General features: G+C 45.2%; 1 long non-coding RNA gene across 1 annotated transcript; it reads left to right on the top strand.

Annotated features, from left to right (window-relative positions):
* Positions 1-16,194: 16,194 nt before the first annotated feature.
* Positions 16,195-16,986, top strand: LOC136794787 (uncharacterized). Its single transcript, XR_010841996.1, has 3 exons — positions 16,195-16,265; positions 16,641-16,709; positions 16,958-16,986. It is a non-coding gene; the product is annotated as an uncharacterized lncRNA (long non-coding RNA).
* Positions 16,987-21,999: the final 5,013 nt, after the last annotated feature.

Raw genomic sequence — 21,999 nt, 5'->3', positions numbered from 1 at the left:
GATGCCAAGGGAGGTCTACTCAACTCTCTCTAATAACCAACATGGGAAAGAATCTAAACCTGATATATATATATATATATATATATATATATATTTTTTTTTTTTTTTTTTTTCATACCTATGAATGAACCAGATTCTGTACACCTAGAACAAACACAACATTGTAATCAAATTTACTCTGATAAGAAATAAAAATTAAATTAAACAAGAAGTAATGTGACACAAGATTTGGGGTTATTTGTCCGACACTTTACACTCTAATTTACAATCTAGGAAGAGGAGTTCCACTAAGCCTCTGTTTTCCCTAGCAATCGAGTTGAGTATAAATAAATTCTGCTGCCTTGTTGTCCTTTCCTGCAACTGCAACTTTAAAAACAATGCTTATGGGTACTTAATATTCACAAGGACTGGTGAGATGTAAATGACACCCACAATCAGGAAACGTCCAGGGGTAAGTAAGCAAAATAAATTCCAAAGGAACAGACTTTCCAGATCCTATTTCAATAGGTAAATTTTACACTGTTTAAAAGAAAAGCACTTGAAAAGATGCTCTAATTCCTGTATTATTAGCGTCATGGAAATCAAAACTATAATGAGGGATCACTTCCCATGAGTCAGAATAGCCATCATCGAAATGTCTACAAACAATAAATGCTTGAGAGGTTGTAGCAAAAGGGAACCCTCCTATGCTGATGTTGGGATCTAAAGTGGTAACAGCCACTATAAATAACAGTATGTAGGTGCCTTTACAAGGTAAAATTAGAGGTACCATATGATCCAGCAGTCCCACTCCCAGGCATATAACAGGAGAAAACCAGAATTGGAAAACACACGTGCACCCATATGTGTACCGCAGCACAATTTACAATGTCTAAGACATGGAAGCAACCGAAATATCCATCAGCAGATGGATGAAGAAGTGGTACATGTTCACAGTGAAATATTACTCCGAAATGAAAAAGAATGAAGGAATGCCATTTGCAGCATCATGGATAGAATTAGAGATAATCATACTAAGTGAAGTAAGTCCGAAAGAGAAAGTCAAATATCATATGATACTACTTATAGCTGAAATTTAAAACTTGATACCAATGAACTAATTTACAAAAGAGAAACAGGGACTTTCCAGGTGGTCCAATGGTTAAGAATCTGAGCTTCCAATTCAGGGGGCATGGGTTCTATCCCTGGTGTTGGGAGAACTAATATCACACATGCCTCGCAGTACAGCCAAAAATAATAAAATAAGAGAGAGAAACTAACTCACAGACTTAGAAAACAAACTTATGGTTACCCAGTGAGAAAGGTGCGTGGAAGGAATAAATCAGGAGGCTGGGAAAATATTTACACACTAATACATATAACATAGGTGATCAACAAGGACCTACTGTATAACAAAGGGAAGTCTACTCAACACTCTCTAATAGCCCCTATGGGAAAAGAATCTGAAGAGGAATAGACATATGAATATATATATAACTGAACTAGATTCTGTACACCTACCACAAACAGAATGTTTTAAATCAACTTTACTCCAATAAAAAAGAAGAATTAAATTAAAACAAAAAGAAGAAGTAACGAAACAGAAGATTTTGGATGTTTGTTCTGCCACAGCCCACACTAATTTACAATCCAGGAGCCCGTCTTCCACAGTGGGTCTGGTTACCCAGGTAACCAGAGAGGGACATGAAGGAAATCTTATTGCATGTGCCCATTCTAACAACAGCAACTTTAAAACATGTGTTTACAAGCACTTAATATTCACAAGGATTGCCAGGGTGTAAATGACACCTGCCCTTAACAAATGTCCTGTGGTAGTTATCGAACAGAAATTCAAAATAGTCCGACTTTCAAAAAGCCAATGTCAACTGTAACTTTTACTCAGTGTTTTAAAAAAACACATGCAAAGATGCTCAACATCTCGAATTATTAGACATATGCAAATCAAAACTACAACAAGGTTTCACCTCGCACAGTCAGAATGGCCATCATCAAAAAGTTTACATACCATAAATGCTAGAGAGGACATGGAGAAAAGGAAACCCTCCTATGCTGTTGGTGAGATGTAAGCTGGTAACAGCCACTATAAAGCACAGTATGGAGATGCCTTTAAAAGTAAAAATAGAGCTACCATATCATCCAGCAGTCCTACTTCTGGGCGTTCATCTGCAGAAAGCCAGAATTCAAAAAGACAAATGCACCCAAACCCAAACATGCACTGCAGCACTATTTACAATAGCCAAGACATGGAGGCTACCAAAATGTCCATCAACAGATGAATGGATAAGGAAGAAATGGTACATGTACACCATCAAATATTACTCAGAAGTGAAAAAGCATGATCATCTCTAGGTCCATTCCTGTTGCTGCAAATGGCATTATTTCATTCTAAGTGAAGTAAATCAGATAGAAAAAGACAAATATTATATGATATCACTTATAGGGGAATCTAAAAAATGATAGAAATGAACAAATTTATAAAACAGAAACAAACCAATAGATTTCAGATATAATTCAGGCAGAAAGATTTATAAATCTGTTACCAATCACTAAATGCCAACCTGAAAAATTTAAGCAATAAATAACATTGTAATGGTATTAATTCTCCCCCAAATTAACCTATACCAGGTATTAGCAAACTAAACCTGGAGATCACATCCAGCCTATCACCTTCTTTTGTAAATTAAATGGAATGAATGACCCACAAGAAAACCCATAATGAGACGTCACGTCACACCTCTCAACATGGCTATTATTCCAACGTCTACAAATATGAAATGTTGTTCATGACATGGAGAAGGGATTCCTAGTACATTGTTGATGAGATTGTAAATTAGTATACCCACTATGAAAAGAATATGGAGGTCCTGAAAAAAGCTAAAAGTAGAACTATCGTATTAGCCAACAATTCACTGCTTGGTATATGTCCAAAGAAAATGAAGGCACCAATTTGACAAGATACATGCATCCCAACGTTCATGGCAGCATGATTTGCAATTGCCAACATATGGAAGCAAACTAAATGTCCATCAACAGATGAGTGGATAAGGAAGATGTGGTATGTATACACAATAGACTATTACTCAGCCATTAAGAAGGATCAAATTCTGCCACTTGCAACAATGTGGATAGGCCTAGAATATTTATACCTCCTTAAATAAGTTAGAGAAAAACAAATACTCTATGTTCTCACTTCTCTGTAGAATCTAAAAATGCAAGAAAGGAATGTATATAACAAAACAGAAATAGATTCACAGAGAACAAATTAGTGGTTACTGGTGGGGCGAGTAAAGGGGAGAGGGAAAGACAGTAGTTGGTTTCTCTAAATCCAATAGCCCTACGGATGAAATAAACAAGCAAGGATATATAGTACACCACAGGGAAATATAGTCATTATTTTGTAATCACTTTAGTGGAGCATGATCTATAAAAATAGTCAATCCATATATTGTACCCCTGAGACTAATGTAATATTGTAAATCAACTATACTTCAATTTAAATAATCCACAGGGTGGCTGAATGGTTTAAAGAAAGTTCAACTATACTGTGTACAAGACATTCATGTTAACTTCTAATCCATATATAGCATAAAATTGAATGATTGGAAAAAATTACTCCATGAAAATGATACTTGCCAGACTAGTCTATAATCAGGCAAAAAGACTTGAAGTCAAACCTCTCAAAGTAAAGAAGGTTATCATATAATGATAAACGGATTAATTCATCAAGAAATCATGACATTTATAAATATGTATGTATCCAGCTTTGGAGCCTCTCAACATATAAATAATATATTAACCCACGTGAAGGGGAAAATGTGCAGAAATAAAATAATGGTAAGAAACATTGATACCCAACTTTCAACACCGTATAGATCATCCGGACAGAATATCAATCAGGAAACAATGAACGTGAACACACACTTGATATCAAATGAACCTAACATACATCTACAGTATATTCCACTCAACAGCAGCAAACTTTCCATTCTTCTGAAGTACACATAGAATATTGCCTAGGGTAGATCCTATGTTAAGCCACAAAACAAGTCTTCAAAAATCCAAGAATATTGAAATCATATCAAGGATCTTTTACAAACACAATGATATGAAACTGAAATTCAATATTAAAAAGAGTAATTGAAAATTCAAGAACACTTAGAAATTGAACAATAAGCTTCTGGGAGCTTCCCTGGTGGCACAGTGGTTGAGAATCCCCCTGTTAATGCAGGGGACATGGGTTCGAGCCCTGGTCTGGGAAGACCCCACATGCCACGGAGCAACTAAGGCCGTGCACAACAACTACTGAGCCTGTGCTCTAGAGCCCATGAGCCAGAACTACTGAGCCCATGTGCCACAACTATGGAAGCCCACACGTCTACAGCCCATGCTCCACAACGAGAGAAGCCGCTGCAATGAGAAGCCCGTGCACTGCAACAAAGAGTAGCCCCCGCTCTCCACAACTAGAGAAAGCCCATGCACAGAAATGAACACCCAACACAGCCAAAAATAAATAAATAAAATGAGTAAATGTATATTAAAAAATAAGCTCCTGAATAGCCAATGCATACAGGAATAAATCTAAAGGGAAATTTAAAAGAAATCTTAAAGCAAACAAAATTGGAAACACAAAGTACCTAAATTTATGGAATACAGGAAGAAGACTGCAATTCAAAGAGTTATGTTTACAGTAATAAATACATATATTTTCAAAGAATTCTTGAGAGGAGATGAAGATGATAGAGTAGGAAGATACTGAGCTCCCCTCCTGCCATGGACACACCCAAATTACAACAACTTACACGGAAATTATCCCTGAAGACTAGCAGGGAACATTTTCCACAACTGAAGATACAAGGAAGGAGAAACCACAAGGCAGGTAGGAGGACTGGAAACACAGTCTAACTGGAACCCACACGTGGAGCACAGTGACCCACAGCTGGAAGATATCACAATTGTATAGGTCCTCCACATGGACGGAAGGGTCTGAGGCTGGCATCAGTCTGCTTAGCCCAGGGTTCCTGCCCTGGAAGAAAAGAACACAAGAGGTCTGGCTTTGAAAACTTGCAGGGCTTAATTTCAGGAAAGCTGGAGACTAAAGAAAACTGAGAATTTGCTCTCATAAGGCACACACAAATCTCACATGTTCTCAGTCCCTGTGCAGAGCCAGTAGTGTGAAAGACACCTGTGTCAGACCCACTTGCTAATCTTGGAGAGCTTCTTGGAAAGGCAAGAGACAGCTGGGACTCTCGCTAGGAACTGAGACATTGGCAAGCAACATTTTAGAGTCTTCCCTGGAACTGATTAGAATCAGGGGCCTGCCCCATTTACCACCATGCCCATAGCACTCCTGCACCAGAAGGCCTCACAACCGGACACACTGGGGGCCTACTCTGTCCGCCTGTGCACCTGCAGCACCACACAGCCACCCATAATGGAGGACTGCCTTGGCTATCAGCACACCCACAGCAATCACATACTGCAGAGGCTCACAGCCATTTAGGTCAGTGTCCAACACCGCCTACCAGCTTGTCTACAGCAGTTGGCCCTGCTGTAAGAGAAAGGTGTGTGCAACCCACACAGGGGACACGCCTGGAGCATGTGGCTCTGCTAGCCAGAAGACAATGTGCTGCTGGGCCCTATCAGTCATCTCCTATATAAGGCCACTTCTCTGAGACCGGGGAATGTAACAACTTGAACCTAATGAATAGAAATGCACAGAGAATTAGGAAACATAAGGAAATAGAGGAATATGTTACAAATGAAATAACAAGACATGACATCAGAAAAAGAACTGAATAAAACAGGGATAAGCATTCTTCCCAATAAAAAAAGTGTTCACAGTAATGATTATAAAGATGCTCACCTAAGTCAGAAGAATAATAGATAGACATAGTGAGAACTTCAACAAAGAGTAATATGTCATAGGTCAAAAAGAACCAGAGTGAACAATACAATAAAAGACATTACACACACACACACACACACACACACACACACACACACACACACACACACGAGAGAAGCCACATTATATTATATGATACAGAAGAATAGGTCAGTGAAATGGAAAACAGAGTAATGAAAATCACCCAAACTAAATAGCACAAAGAAAACACAACTAAGACTATAGGTAAAGAGACCTCTGGAACAACATCAAGAATATTAACATGAACATTGCAGGGGGCCCAGAATGAGGAGAAGAGAGAAACGGGCAGAGAACTTATTAGAAAATATAGTAACTGATAACTTTCCTAATCTGGGGAAGGAAACACACTTCCAGGTCCAGGAAGCACAGAGTCCCAAACAAGATAAAGACAAACAGGTCCACATCAAGACATATAATAAAGCACCAATAATTTTAAAATTTAAAGAGAGATCACAGAAGCAGTGAAATAAAAGGGTCTAGTTATGTTCAAGGTATTCCCAGGAGACTTCTCAGCAGAATTTTCAGACTAGGAAGGAATGATAGGGTATATTCAGTGGGCTAAAAAGAAAAAGTCTACAACAGAAATATTCTACCAGCAAGATTATGATTCAGAATGGAAGGAGAGGGCTTCCCTGATGGCACAGTGGTTGAAAATCTGCCTGCCAATGCAGGGGACATGGGTTCAATCCCTTATCCAGGAAGATCTCACATGCCATAGAGCAACTAAGGCTGTGTGCCACAACTACTGAGCCTGTGCTCTAGAGCTCATGAACCACAACTACTGAGCCCACGAGCCACAACTACTGAAGCTTGAGCACCTAGTCCATGTTCCACGACAAGAAGAGCCACCGCAATGAGAAGCCTGTGTACCACAACGAAGAGTAGCCTCCACTTGTCACAACTAGAGAAAAGACCACGTACTGCAATGAACACCTAACGCAGCCAAAAATAAATAAATGAATAAACTTATGGAAAAAAAGGAATTGAAGGAGAGATCAAGTTTCCCAGATTAGCAAATCTAAAAGAGTTCATCACTAATAAACCAGCCTTATACGCAATGTTGAGGGAATTTACTTAAGCTTAAAAGAAGTCTCACTAATTATTGATAGTAACAAGAAAGCAAACAAAAGTAAAAATCTCACTGCAAAGTATACATAGTGTATGGGCAGTAGATCAAACATTTATTACGCTTCTGTAAAGAATATAAGACAATAGTAGTATGATTTTTTTTTTAAAGAGAGGGCCCAAATAAATTAGAAATGAAAGCAATGATGTTACAACAGACACCACAGAAATACAAAGTATCCTAAGATATACACAGGGTAACTCAGGGCTCAGACTGGACAGAGCTCACTCTCCATTCCCCTGTACACGAGTTACAGGAGCCTCAGGAACTGAGGAGGGGGTACTTGAGGGAAGGCACAAGATAGAAGATGTTAGGCATTAAAATAACTGTATTTATGTTAAACGTGCCTGAACTACATTCACATGAGATGGTTTTGTCCTGTATGTACATCGGCACCTTTAGTCTGCACTGCAGATCATTGGCTTCACCACCTCCACTGACACCATTAGCTTCACCTGCTGTGGACCGTCTCCTATAGGATTTCCATAACCACAAAGCATCGATGCTTCACAGGTCCCAGAGTCTGTGAGACTCCACTCAGAGTCTCAACTGCACTCAGAGCTGTAGTGTCACAACAGAGACTCCACTCTTGGAGGGCACACAATAGTACTGTTCACATCAGGACCCAAGGGAAGGAGCAGTGATGCCATAGGAGACTGAGCAGACCTACCTGCTAGTTTTAGAGGGTCTCCTGCTGAGGCGGGGGGGGGTGGATGTGGCTCACCGTGGGGACAAGGACACTGGGAGCAGAAGTTCTGGGAAGTCCTCCTTGGCGTGAGCCGTCCTACAGTCCAACATTAGCCCCACCAAAGAACCAGGTAGGCTCCAGTGCTGGGTCACCTCAGTCCAAACAACCAACAGAGAGGGAACTCAGCCCCATGCATCAGCAGACAAGTGGATTAAAGTTTTATTGAGCTCTGCCCACCAAAGCAACACCCAGCTCTACCCACCACCAGTCCCTCACATCAGAAATGTTTCACAAACCTCTAAGATAGGCTCATCCACCAGAGGGCAGACAGCAGAAGCAAGAAGAACTACAATTGTGTAGCCTGTGGAAGGAAAACCACACTCACAGAAAGACAGACAAAATGAAAAGGCAGAGGACTTTGTACCAGATGAAGGAACAAGATAAAACCCCAGAGAAACAACTAAATGAGGTGGAGATAGGCAACCTTCCAAAAAAGAATTCAGAATAATGATAGTGAAGATGATCCAAGACCTGGAAAAAGAATGGAGGCAAAGATCGAGAAGATGCAAGAAATGCTTAACAAAGACAGAAGAATTAAAGAACAAACAGAGATGAACAGTACAACAACTGAAATGAAAAATACACTAGAAGGAATCAATAGCAGAATAACTGAGGCAGAAGAACAGGTAAGTGACCTGGAAGACAGAAAGGTAGAATTCACTGCTGTGGAACAGAATAAAGAAAAAAGAATGAAAAGAAATGAAGATAGCCTAAGAGACCTCTGGGATAACATTAAATGCAACAACATTGGCATTATAGGGGTCCCAGAAGGAGGAGAGAGAGAGAAAGGACCCAAGAAAATATTTGAAGAGCTTATAGTTGAAATCTTCCCTAGCATGGGAAAGGAAATAGCCAACCAAGTCCAGGAAGCACAGAGAGTCCCAGGCAGGATAAACCCAAGGAGAAAAATGCTGAGACACATAGTAATCAAATTGACAAAAATTAAAGACAAAGAAAAATTACTGAAGGCAACAAGGGAAAAATGACAAATAACATACAAGGGACCTCCCATAAGGTTAATAGCTGGTTTCTCAGCAGAAAATCTACAAACCAGAAGGGAGTGGCATGATATATTTAAAGTGATGAAAGGGAAGAACCTACAACCAAGAGAACTCTAACCAGCAAGGATCTCAGTCAGATTCGATGGGGAAATTAAAAGCTTTACAGACAAGCAAAAGCTAAGAGATCAGCACCACCAAACCAGCTCTACAACAAATGCTAAAGGAACTTCTCTAAGTGGGAAACACAAGAGAAGAAAAGGATCTACCAAAACAAACCCATAACAATTAAGAAAATAGTAATAGGAACATACATATCAATATTTACCTTAAATGTGAATGGATTATATGCTCCAACCGAAAGACACAGGCTTGCTGAATGGATACAAAAAACAAGATCCATATATATGCTGTCTATAAGAGACCCATTTCAGACCTAGGGACACATACAGACTGAAAGTGAGGGGATGGAAAAGGATATTCCATGCAAATGAAAATAAAAAGAAAGCTGGAGTAGCAATACTCATATCAGATAAAATATACTTTAAAATAAAGACTGTTACAAGAGACAAGGAAGGCATTACATAATGATCAAGGGATCAATCCAAGAAGAAGATATAACAATTATAAATATATAGGTACCTAACATAGGAGCACCTCAATACATAAGGAAACTGCTAACAGCTGTAAAAGAGGAAATTGACAGTAACACAATAATAGCAGGGGACTTTAACAATTTACTTACACCAATGGAGATCATCCAGACAGAAAATTAATAAAGAAACACAAGCTTTAAATGACACAATAGACCAAATAGATTTTATTGATATTTATAGGACATTTCATCCAAAAACAGCAGATTACACATTCTTCTCAACTGCACACAGAACATTCTCCAGGATAGATCACATCTTGGATCACAAATAAAGGCTCAGTAAATATAAGACAACTGAAATCATATCAAGCATCTGTTCCAACTACAAGGCTATAAGATTAGAAATTAATTACAGGGAAAAAAACATTAAAAACCACAAACAGGGCTTCCCTGGTGGTGCAGTGGTTGAGAGCCTGCCTGCCGATGCAGGGGTCACGGGTTCGTGCCCCGGACCGGGAAGATCCCACATGCCGTGGAGCGGCTGGGCCCGTGAGCCATGGCCGCTGAGCCTGCGCGTCCGGAGCCTGTGCTCCGCAACGGGAGAGGCCACAACAGTGAGAGGCCCGCATACCGCAAAAAAAAAAAAAAAAAAAAAAAAACCCACAAACACATGGAGGCTAAACAATACGTTACTATATAACCAAGAGATCACTGAAGAAACACAAGAGGAAATGAAAAACTAACTAGAGACAAATGACAACAAAAACATGACGATCCAAAACCTATGGGATGCAGCAAAAGCAGTTCTAAGAGGGAAGATTACAGCACTACAAGCCTACCTCAAGAAACAAGAAAAATCTCAAATAAACAATCTAACCTTACACCTAAAAGAACTAGAGAAAGAAGAACAAAACCCAAAGTTAGTAAAAGGAAAGACATCATAAAGATCAGAGTAGAAATAAATGAAATAGAAACAAAGAAAACAACAGCAAAGATCAATAAAACTAAAAGCTGGTTCTTTGAGAAGATAAACAAAAATGATAAACCTTTAGCCAGAATCAAGAAAAAGAGGGCGAGGACTCAAATCAATAAAATTAGAAATGAGAAAGGAGAAGTTGCAACAGACACCACAGAAATACAAAGCATCCTAAGAGACTACTACAAGCAACTCTATGCCAATAAAGTGGACAACCTGGAAGAAATGGACAAATTCTTAGAAAGGTATAACCTTCCAAGACTGAACCAGGAAGAAATAGAAAATACGAACAGACCAATCACAAGTAATGAAATTGAAACTGTGATTAAAAATCTTCCAGCCAACAAAAGTCCAGAACCAGATAGCATCAGAGGTGAATTCTATCAAACATTTAGACAAGAGCTAACACCCAACCTTCTCAAATTCTTCAGAAATTTGCAGGGGAAGGAACACTTCCAAATTATTTCTATGAGGGCACCATCACCCTGATACCGAAACCAGACAACAATACTACAAAAAAGAAAATTATCGACCAATATCCCTGAAGAATATAGATGTAAAAATCCTCAACAAAATACTAGCAAACAGAATTAGACAAAACATTAAAAGGATCATACAGCATGTTCAGGTGGGGTTTATCCCGAGGATGCAGGGATTCTTCAATATACACAAATCAATCAATGTGACACACCATATTAACAAATTGTAGAATAAAAATATGATCACCTCAATAGATGCAGGAAAAGCTTTTGACAAAACCCAACATGGATTTATGATAAAAAGTCTCCAGAAAGTGAGCAGAGAGGGAATCTACCTCAACATATTAAAGGCCATATTTGACAAACTCACAGCAAACATCATTCTCAATGGTGAAAAACTAAAAGCATTTCCTCTAAGATCAGGAACAAGACAAGGATGTCCACTCTCACCACTATTGTTCAGCATAGTTTTGGAAGTCCTAGACACAGCAATCAGAGAAGAAAAATAAAAGGAATATAAATTGGAAAAGAAGAAGTAAAATTGTCACTGTTTGCAAATGACACGATACTATACATAGTGAATCCTAAAGATGCCACCAGAAAACCACTAGAGCTAATCAATGAATTTGGTAAAGTTGCAGGATACAAAATTAATGCACAGAAATCACTTGCTTTCCTATGCACTAACAATGAAAGATCAGAAAGAGAAATTAATGAAACAATCCCATTCACCACTGCAACAACAACAACAAAAAATACGTAGGAATGAACTTACCTAAGGAGGTAAAAGACCTGTACTCAGAAAACTATAAGACACTGCTGAATGAAATCAAAGATGATATAAACAGATGGAGGTATAAACCATGTTCTTGGTTTAGAAGAACCAATATTGTGAAAATGACTATACTACCCAAAGCAATCTACAGATTCAATGAAATCCCTATCCTAGAACAAAAAAAATCCTAAAATTTGTATGGAGATGCAAAAGACCCCGAATAGCCAAAGCAGTCTTGAGGGAAATTAAAAGAGCTGGAGGAATCAGACTTCCTGACTTCAGACTACACTGCAAAGCTACAGTAATCAAGACTTTATGGTACCGGCACAAAAACAGAAATATAGATCAATGGAACAGGATAGAAAGTCCAGAGATAAACCTACGTACCTATGGCTAACTCATCTATGACAAAGGAGGCAAGGATATACAATGGAGAAAAGACAGTCTCTTCAGTAATTGGTACTGGGAAAACTGGCCAGCTACATGTAAAAGAATGAAATTAGAAGACTCCCTAACACCATACACAAAAATAAACTCAAAATGGATTAGAGATGTAAATGCAAGACAAGACACTATAAAACTCTTAAAGGAAAACATAGGCAGAACACTCTATGCCATAAATCACAACAAGATCCTTTTTGACCCACCTCCTAGAGAAATGGAAATAAAAACAAAAATAAACAAGTGGGACCTAATGAAACTTAAAAGCTTTTGCACAGCAAAGGAAAACATAAACAAGATGAAAAGACAACCCTCAGATTGGGAGAAAATATTTTCAAATGAAGCAAAAGACAAAGGATTAATCTCCAAAACGTACAAGCAGCTCATGTAGCTCAACATCACAAAAACAAAGAACCCAATCCAAAAATGGGCAGAAGACTTAAATAGACATTTCTCCAAAGAAGGTATACAGATTGCCAAAAAACATGTGAAAGGATGCTGAACATCACTAATCATTAGAGAAATGCAAATCAAAACTACAGTGAGGTATCACCTCACAACAGTCAGAATGGCAATCATCAAAGAAAGTACAAACAATAAATGCTGGAGAGGCATTTATTGGAGAAAAGAGAACTCTCTTGCACTGTTGGTGGGAATGTAAATTGTTATAGCCACTATGGAGAACAGTATGGAGGTTCCTTAAAAAACTAAAAATAGAAGTACCATATGACCCAGCAATCTAAGTACTGGGCATTTACCCTGAGAAAACCACAATTCAAAAAGAGTCATGTACAACAATGTTCATTGCAGCTCTATTTACAATAGCCAGGACATGGAAGCAACCTAAGTGTCCATTGGCAGATGAATGGATAAAGAAAATCTGGCACATATATAAAATGGACTATTACTCAGCCATAAAAAGAAACGAAACTGAGTTATCTGTGGTGAGGTGGATGGATTTAGAGTCTGTCCTACACAGTGAAGTAAGTCAGAAAGAGGAAAACAAGTACCATATGCTAACGCAGATATATGAAATCTAAAGGAGAAGCAAGTTTATGAAGAACCTAGGGGAAGAACAGGGTTAAGGACACAGACGTAGAGAAAGGACTTGAGGACACAGGCAGGGGGAAGGGTAAGCTGGGACAAAGTGAGAGAGTGACAAGGACATATATACATTACCAAATGTAACATCGATAGCTACTGGGAAGCAGCCACATAGCACACGGAGACCAGCTCGATGTTTTGTGACCACCTAAAGGGGTGGGATACGGAGGGTGGGAGGGAGATGCAAGAGGGAGGAGATATGGTGATATATGTATATGTAGAGCTGATTCACTTTGTTATACAGAACAAACTAACACACAATAGTAAAACAATTATACTCCAATAAAGATGTAAATGAAAAAAGAGAAAGCCCAGAGATAAACCTACACAGCTATGGTCCACTAATCTATGACAAAGGAGGCAAGGAAATACAATGGAGAAAAGACAGTCTCTTCAATAAGTGGTGCTGGGAAAAATGGACAGCTACATGGAAAAGAATGAAATTAGAACACTGCATAATACCATACACAAAAATAAATTCAAAATGGATTAGAGACCTTAATTTAAGACCAGAGAGTATAAAACTCTTAGAGGAAAACATAGGAAGAATTTTCTGACATAAATCACAGCAAGATCTTTTTTGTTCCACCTCCTAGAGTAATGTGATAAAAAAGAAAAATAAACAAATGAGACTTAATGAAATGTAAAAGCTTTTGCAAAGCAAAGGAAACTACAAACAAGATGAAAAGACAACCCTCAGAATGGGATAAAATATTTGCAAATGAATCAACGGACAAAGGATTAACCTCCAATATATATAAACAGCTCATGCAGCTCAATATTTAAAAGAAACAACCCAATACAAAAATGGGCAGAAGGTCTAAATAGACATTTCTTCCAAGAAGACACAGAGATGGCCAAGAAGCACATGAAAAGCTGCTCAACATCACTAATTATTAGAGAAATGCAAATGAAAACTACAATGAGGTATCACCACACACCTGTTAGAAGGGGCATCATCAGAAAATCTACAAACAACAAATGCTGGAGAGGGTGTGGGGAAAAGGAACCCTCTTCCACTATTGGTGGGAACGTAAATTGATACAGTCACTATGGAGAACAGTATGGAGGTTCCTTAAAAAACTAAAAATAGAATTACCATATGATCCAGCAATCCCACTACTGAGCATATACCCAGAGAAAACCATAAATCAAAAAGACACATTCACCAAAATGTTCCTTGAAGCACTGTTTACAATAGCCAGGTAATGGAAGCAACCTAAATGCCCACAGACAGACCAATGTTTAAAGATGTGGTACATATATACAATGGAATATTACTCAGCCATAAAAAGGAATGAAGGGCTTCCCTGGTGGCGCAGTGGTGGAGAATCCGCCTGCCAATGCAGGAGACACGGGTTCGTGCCCTGGTCCGGGAAGATCCCACATGCCGCGGAGCGGCTAGGCCCGTGAGCTATGGCCGCTGGGCCTGTGCGTTCGGAGCCTGTGCTCCGCAACGGGAGAGGCCACAACAGTGAGAGGCCCGCATACCGCAAAAAAAAAAAAAAAAAAAAAAAGGAATGAAATTGGATCATTTGTGGAGACGTCAATGGATCTAGAGACTGTCGTACAGTGTGAAGTAAGTCAGAAAGGGGAAAACAAATATTGTATACTAATGCATATATGTGGAACCTAGAAAAATAATACAGATGAAATGGTTTGCAGGGCAGAAATAGAGACACAGATGTAGAGAACAAGCGTATAGACACCAAGGGGGGAAAGCCGTGGGGGTGGTGGTGGTGGGAGTAATTGGGAGATTGGGGTTGACATGTATACACTTTTATGTATAAAATACATAACCAATAAGAACCTGCTGTATAAAAAAATAAAGTAAAATTCAAAAAATTAAATAAAATTATAAAAATAAAATAGAAAAAAGTTCTTTCCTTCCCATAGATGTATTTATATAAATGAATCATTTCCATGCTTATATCTATAAATACAAAAAAGAGGAATAAAACCTACCTCGAACTAAAAAAGAAAAAAGAACAGAACCCACCAGTTACACAGAGGAAAACCCTATCAGGGCACTTGCTCCAGTGGTAAACAATTCTGAAGTTGGTCAGAGGTGGGGAATCGTTTCCCATGCAGCCAGCAGCCCCCTCACAAGCAGCGTCCTCATTGCAAAGCTGGGGGACCGTGCCGAGGCGTCCCTGAGTAAACGTGAGCTGACCCCCAGGCCAGCTGCTGCTGAACTGTTCCCACCCTTCCCAGGTAAAACACCTGAATGTATGCAAGGACTTGAAAACCTAGAGGAAGGTCCGTGGAGCCACACCAGCCACAGCACGCAGGCCGACTTGGGGCCTGCAGGCCAGCCAGGATGGTCCTGGCCCCGGGCGCTCTTCTGGAAGCTTTCCATCTCCCTGACTGACGTACCCCTCCTGTCCCGGCCCCCACTGCTTTTTTCCTTCCTCACCTCTGCCCGGGGAGAAATTCCAGCGGCAGGTATGTGTGACACATCTCTTCTTTAGCAGGTGGCAGCCCGGCAACTCCTGCAGAAAGTCCAGCAGAGCTCCACTCACACCGGGCCACTCACAGAGCCGTGGGCCCTACTCCCTCCCACCAGCCCAGCCCCGAGACTGCTGACGGGACAGAGAATATGGCGTCAGGCACAGCTGCAGGTGCTCTTGCTGCCTGGAGTGGTGTTTATACTGACCTCAGCCCAGGCACACCTGGGGAGGGCTGGCCGGCCGGGTCAGGCTGCTCAGGTCAGCCAATCCTCGCCCCTCAGGGGCTCACAGTTGCAGAAAATGGGCCTTGCTGCACCGGCCAGTTACAAGGAACAGGTGTAGGTCCTGAGGGTCAGGATAGGCAAGGAGCTGCATCTCTTGCTTGTTTTCTAATCATTTTGTCTAGTCCATGAGTGGGAAACAACTTCAAGAAGACCCTCTCCTAATGAGAGGAACCCAGGAGTCAGGGAGAGGAGCGGTGATGGGTGAAAACAGAGACCTGGTGCCCCAGCTGCAGTGGAAGCCTCTGGAAGACCCAGTGGAAGGAGGCCACAGAGTGAAGCCCAGGGTCACAGACCTGTCCCGGAGCTGCTGTTTGTTAATTCACGTCCTGCTCTGAGGTGCTTTGTGTCAGCTCTGACCAACAGGTAAGCTGGAGGTGCTCTGAAGTGAGGGCTATGTGCACAGTTCCTGTGTGCCCAGCCTTGCCGGGGTGCCTGCCCAGGTGAGCTCCATATCCTGGGAGGGGCCTGACCACGAGAGCCCTGTGGGATGCTGGGTACCAGCTCAGCTGAGCTCCATATCCTGGGAGGGGCCTGACCACGAGAGCCCCGTGGGCTGCTGGGTACCTGCTCAGCTGAGCTCCATATCCTGGGAGGGGCCTGACCACGAGAGCCCCATGGGCTGCTGGGTACCTGCTCAACTGAGCTCTGAGCGCCCCGCGTGCTGGGAGGGGGCCGTGTGTATGAGCGTCCTCTCTGTGCAGCCGGCACAGAGTTGCTTAGCAACTTCCCTGTGGGCAGTGCGGGGATGGAATGAGGACAACGAGATGCCACGGACCCCCTGAACCCCTGTCCATCCTGAGTGATGAGGTGAGTAGGCGGGTGCTGGTCACTGGGCTGCGTGAGGGAGGCCCCACGGGTATCTCTTGTGCCTTCCACCTGACACCACAGAAGCCTCCCCAGGACAGAGCAGACAGCCTGCCTGGGGCAGGTGGGAGCTCCTGGTGACCCTGCAGGGGACATGAGAGGGACGGACCAGGCAGGAGGGGAAGGGAGGCCAGGCAGAGCCTTGGGACCGAGGGGTCCTTTCTGGGTCTGAGCTGGGAGTGGACGTGCAGGTGGTGAGTGTGATCCAGGAAAGCTGCCCTGGTGACGTGAAGCTGAACGTGCTTCAGTGACAAGCTTTCCGGATGATCCCAGAACAGGATAGTGAGACGGATCCTGTTAGAAGAAGGTGAGTGAGTCCCCCCCAGGAGGAGGCTCTGTGAGCTGGCCCCGGGAGGGGGTGAAGGGAATAGGTGTGGAACCTGCGGGGAGTGGGCAGTCCCCCTGGGCGGGCGGCAGGTGCAGACCCCACTCCGTGGTCCCACAGCTGTACTTCCGGCTGGATTACTTGGCTTCTCGGAGCCTCAGCTTCCTGGTCTTCTCGTGGGGTGATGGTAGCACGGACTGACTAGTAATTTGCTCAGAACAGGGTAGGAAGGGGTCTAATGGAAATTCCACAGAACACCGTCAGTATGGGAATCACGGGCCCTGTTTCCCGCAGGTCTGTCTTCAGGATCAGGTGAGCAATTCTGAGCAGACTTGCAGCAGAGCCTGGGGATGGGCTCCGTTTGGTGGGTCTCCCTGTTTCCTGAATCTCGGAAGGAGCAACTCCAGGGGGCAGTGGCAGCTTCATCCCACACATGGAAGCATCCAGACCTCAAGGCCCAGCAGCCCCAGAGCCCTGTGTCTGGGCCCCCGGGAGGCAGACGGGACAGGCCGGTGTCCTCCTTGCCCTCTTCCTGCCCAGAACATTCGAGGTCCAGGCCGTCATTAGGGAGAAGCAGGGATGGGGGTGTCCCATGTGGGAAGAGGACACGGAGCAGAGTGTGTGCGTGGAAGTCCACACCGGGAATGTGGGTCGGTGGGCCGCGGGCTCTGGGAGGTGCAGACGGGGGGCCTGAGGAAGCAGGGTGGGGCCGGCTGTCCTGGAGGTGGGGGTGCGAGCTGTGCCTGTGCCGGGCCTCAGACTCCACAGGGCTTCCATCCCCTGGTCACTGGGGAGGAGGGACCGAGCAGCGTTGGTGGAATGACCACTTGCGTCCCAGGCCCTGGCAGCCTCGGCCCTTCAGGCTCTGGGTCGGGGAGCCTGAGGACTGCAGGTCCAGCTGTGCCCACAGGGAAGCCTGCAGGGGTCGAGCAGGAAGCACTGGGTGGTCTCGCCTGTGCGGAAGCTTCCGAGCCAGTGTCCGGGTGGAGCTCTCACCTCGCACCTGGGTTTCAAGTCCACAGCTCAGATCACCTTCTAGCCACTTGCTTTGTTTTCTAGACACAAAGTCCTAATATCTCCTATGTCCCCTGCCCGTGAAAAGGCACATCTGATCTGACACCAGGTGCTGCCTCTGGTCCCTCCTGACTGGAGGCCCAACAGCCAGTGTCACTGCGTCGTGACTGTCAGGGGGTGTCAGGCATGGGGGGATGAGAGCACACGGTCCAGGCCCACGAGGGGCCGTGCCATCCACGGAGCCGCTGTTTTGGCTGTACGTGTTCCCTCCCCCACCCTGCGGGCAGAGACAACTGCCCCCTTCCAGACTGTTACCAAGTGAAGTCATGTGGACCCTGCTCGGGCCCTCGCCTGGCGAGGTGCTCTGCCTCAGTGGGGAAGGTTTCCTTTTTCCATGGGGGTGCAAGTAGGCAAATAACAAAACCAAAGCTGAGACCACCACAGCACAGGCTCTGTTCAGTGGCCAAAGAATGGAGAAGCGGGAACTAAGTTCACAGATCACCTTCTCACCCTCCTGGAGAGAGTGGCTTAATTTTAAAGAGTAAAGATAAAGGGAGGAGGAGTGAGGGTGATGATGGCGGTGAAGAAGCCTTCCGGGGAAGGGGCAGGGCTTCTTCCAAGAGAGTGGGGCACCACCTCCTTTTACCCGTCTTTGGTCATTCATGTCCAGTCATGGCCGCCAGTAAGTGTGTCACTGAATATGCTGATATAGTAAATTCAACACGTGATGAGACTCAGGGTCTGTTGGAGGTCACATTCTTTGCCATCTTGGTCCCAGCTGGTTCCATCTGTTTGTTTGTTTGTAGCTTCCTTTCTTATCTCTGGACCCCTTAACTTAAATGCTTAGGTAAACTCGCTGAAGGTGGGGGTGGAGGACAGCCCTGTGGAAGGTGGGAGCACGAGTTTTGAGCAGGGCCTGGAGCAGCTCTGACAACAGAGGAGGAGGCTGAGACTGGAGGTCAGTCTGATGCCCGCACTGGAGCCTGTGGTCGGCTTGCGGAGGTGGTCAGCTGGGGCACATGTCAGGGAAGGTTCTCGGTCTTTACACAGAAGATGCGAACGCGGGCCCAGATGCAGAGCTGCCTGTGGACGCTGCTACAGAAACCCCTGATTCTTTCCTGAGAAAAGTGGTGGGGGGCATTCAGGCAACAGAGCATACTGCTTGCTCTGGATGTTCTTGTGGGGAAGTGGGTGCATAGCAACAGAGGCTCAGCCTGCATAACCCCAGAAGCCCTCCCAGGACAGCTCCAGAACCGCTTCTGAAATGGCAAGAAGTGGGTCTTCCACCCACTAGACGTGGAGGAGCGGGTTGGGGTCTGCAGGCCCGCCTTCACCTTCAGGGACCGGCTGGGAGGCTCACAGGACTCAGCACATGCTCGTGGCTTGTGTGCTCACAGCTGAGATGGGTCACACACAGCACGCAGTAGCGATGCAGGGAGGGAGGGTCCCTGCTCCCATCACCTCCTGACCCTCCATATCCCCTCCTTCCCTTGAGGGCCTCTAGGGTGTCTCTTCCCCCAGCCACAAAGGGCAGAACCACGACAGCTACCTGCACCCCCGTGTCCCCAGGAAGCTCATTAGAGGCTTGGCACCCGGCTGGGGGATGGTCACGTGGTGTTCTCTGCCCTCACTCTCCAAAATGCTGGTGCCCAGAAGGGGAACCGTGGTTCAGCATGAACCACATGGTCTGTGCACACAGCACAGGCACAAGGGCCTGCCCCTAACGGAAGGTGGGAAGGCTTAGATCAGGGCAGGGACCTGCTCACCAGCTGCATTAGCTTCCCAGGGCAGCTGTGACAAATGACCACAAACAGAGGCTCAGAGCAACAGAAACCTGTCCTCTCTCAGTCCTGGAGACAAGACGTCTGAGATTAAGGTGTCCCAGGGCCGCGCTCCCTCTGGAGGCTCCAGGGGAGGGTCCTGCCTGCCTCTTCCAGCTCCTGGGGGCTCCAGGCATCCGTGAGCTTGTGGCTGCATCCCTCCCATCTCTGCCTCTGTCTTCAGATGGTGTCTTCTGTGTGTCTGTGTCTCTCATCTGGTCTCTTAGAAGGACACTGTCACGGATTTAGGGCCACCCTGATCCAAGATGACCTCATCTTCAGATCCGCAACTAATTATACCTGCAAAGACCTACTTCCAAATAAGGTTCCATTCTCAGATTCTGGGGGGCATGATGTAGACAAAACTTCTGGGGGGCCCCCATCCAACCCACTGTAGTACCCAGTTCCCAGATGCCAGCCGACCTTCCTCAGAACAGCATCAGCCTGGTGATGTTCTGTGTTTCTGCACCGAGTTGTCTCTTGTTTCTTGTGGTAACAGTGAGGTTGGGTGGGAGGCGCTTCTGGCTGACCTCCCAGTCATTCCAGGGACCACGCTGACGTGTCCTTCCCGTGAGGGTGCGAGCATGGCCAGGGCTCCCTGGGAATACTCCACACTGACCGCTCGGTGGTCAGACACCTGCATGGACTGGACCGGGCCCCGAAACTCTGTACCTTCTACCACATCCACAGCCTGGTGGACTCTGTGCGGGCCTCTGACCAGGAGGTGTGGACCGGCAGGATCGACGCGAGCCCTCCTGCCTGCCAGGTGGCCTCCAGCCCACCACAGACCCTCCGGTCCTGCCATGGACACCCCCATCGCATTAGCCCCCAAGCGGGCTTCTGGGAGGGGTGAGAACTTGACCATGAAGAAGACAAGGCAGGCACTAACTGCAGCAGGTGAAGGCAAGGACTGGGGGTGCTTGGCTCTTTGTCCCCCAAAGACCCCGAATGTGGGCTCTGACTTGATGGGTCCACCTCTACCTGAGCTCACCTGGGGGGTCGCTGCAGGGAGAGCGCATCCTTGGGTGATTTTCCAACTCTCCCCACCCCCAGTTTCACTCGCTGGGCCCCCCTGGCCCAATAATAGTCTTTAAATAGTGTCTCTCACCCATCAGGTCTGCGTGGGAGATTTTAGTACTGTGTGGGAGTCCAGCGCCCAGCGCCCATGTGTCCTGGGTGTCTTGGGAGGGGAGGGAGACTCTCTCTCTCACGTTCCTGCCCCAGTGCACCTGGGGTCAGGGCAGCAGACCAGGCTCTGTTCTGGCAGAAGCTCCCTCTCTGTGAACAAGTCTTCCCCCGCTCCCGTTATCCTCACTGGAGGCTCAGGAGGCCACAGCATCGGGGCACCTCCAGCACCAGGACCCCACCCTAGGGAACTTCTCAAGAGCAGAGACCAGGCCTGGGGGTGGAGGAGAGGAGGGCGCCGGCCTCTTCAGGATCCCTGGGGCTAGGATGCCTGCTACACAGGAGGGCCTTGGACTCAGCTTAACTACCACCCGGGTCTCCTACCCCTCCCTGGTAGGGGGGCCCTTCAGATTCCAGGGCCCCAAGATCCTCCCCACTGACCTCTGACCCCAACTGCAGAGTCGGGGACCCAGAGACCCCCTCCCCGTCTTCTTTTTTCTTGGAGGCCCCCCAGAATTCCCTGAAGCTGTTATATCCAGGGTTTATTGTAGTGAAGGATGCAAGTTAAAATCAGCGAGGACAGAGGGGATAAGCAGGGTCCAGCCTCCTCGGCTGTGGCCGCCCAGGGAAGCCCACCTGAGTCCTGAAGTGCAGGGTATATTGGGGTCTGTGACGTCAATGTGGGGACAGCCGTGTGCCGAACCTCGGCCTCCAGCCCCCGGGGGCGACTCAGGAAGCCCCACTGTGCATCAGGCCGCCAGCACAGACAAGCCTGGAGCGAGGCCCACGGAGCACAGACACCCCCGTCAGACTCAAGGTGACCTCTGGAGCCAGGACAGAGGCCCGGCCTCCCTGTGGGCAGGTGAACCCACACCACCCAGGCCCTGGTGCAGTGCCCGTTCCGCGTGGTCAGCTGGGTGCACGCGGGTCAGCCAGTGTTTGTGTCTCA

Source organism: Kogia breviceps, chromosome 9 (assembly GCF_026419965.1).
Source record: "Kogia breviceps isolate mKogBre1 chromosome 9, mKogBre1 haplotype 1, whole genome shotgun sequence".
Lineage (NCBI taxonomy): Eukaryota > Metazoa > Chordata > Mammalia > Artiodactyla > Physeteridae > Kogia > Kogia breviceps.
The sequence above is the reverse complement of the archived record's forward strand: the minus strand, read 5'-3'. Positions and strand labels throughout refer to the sequence as shown.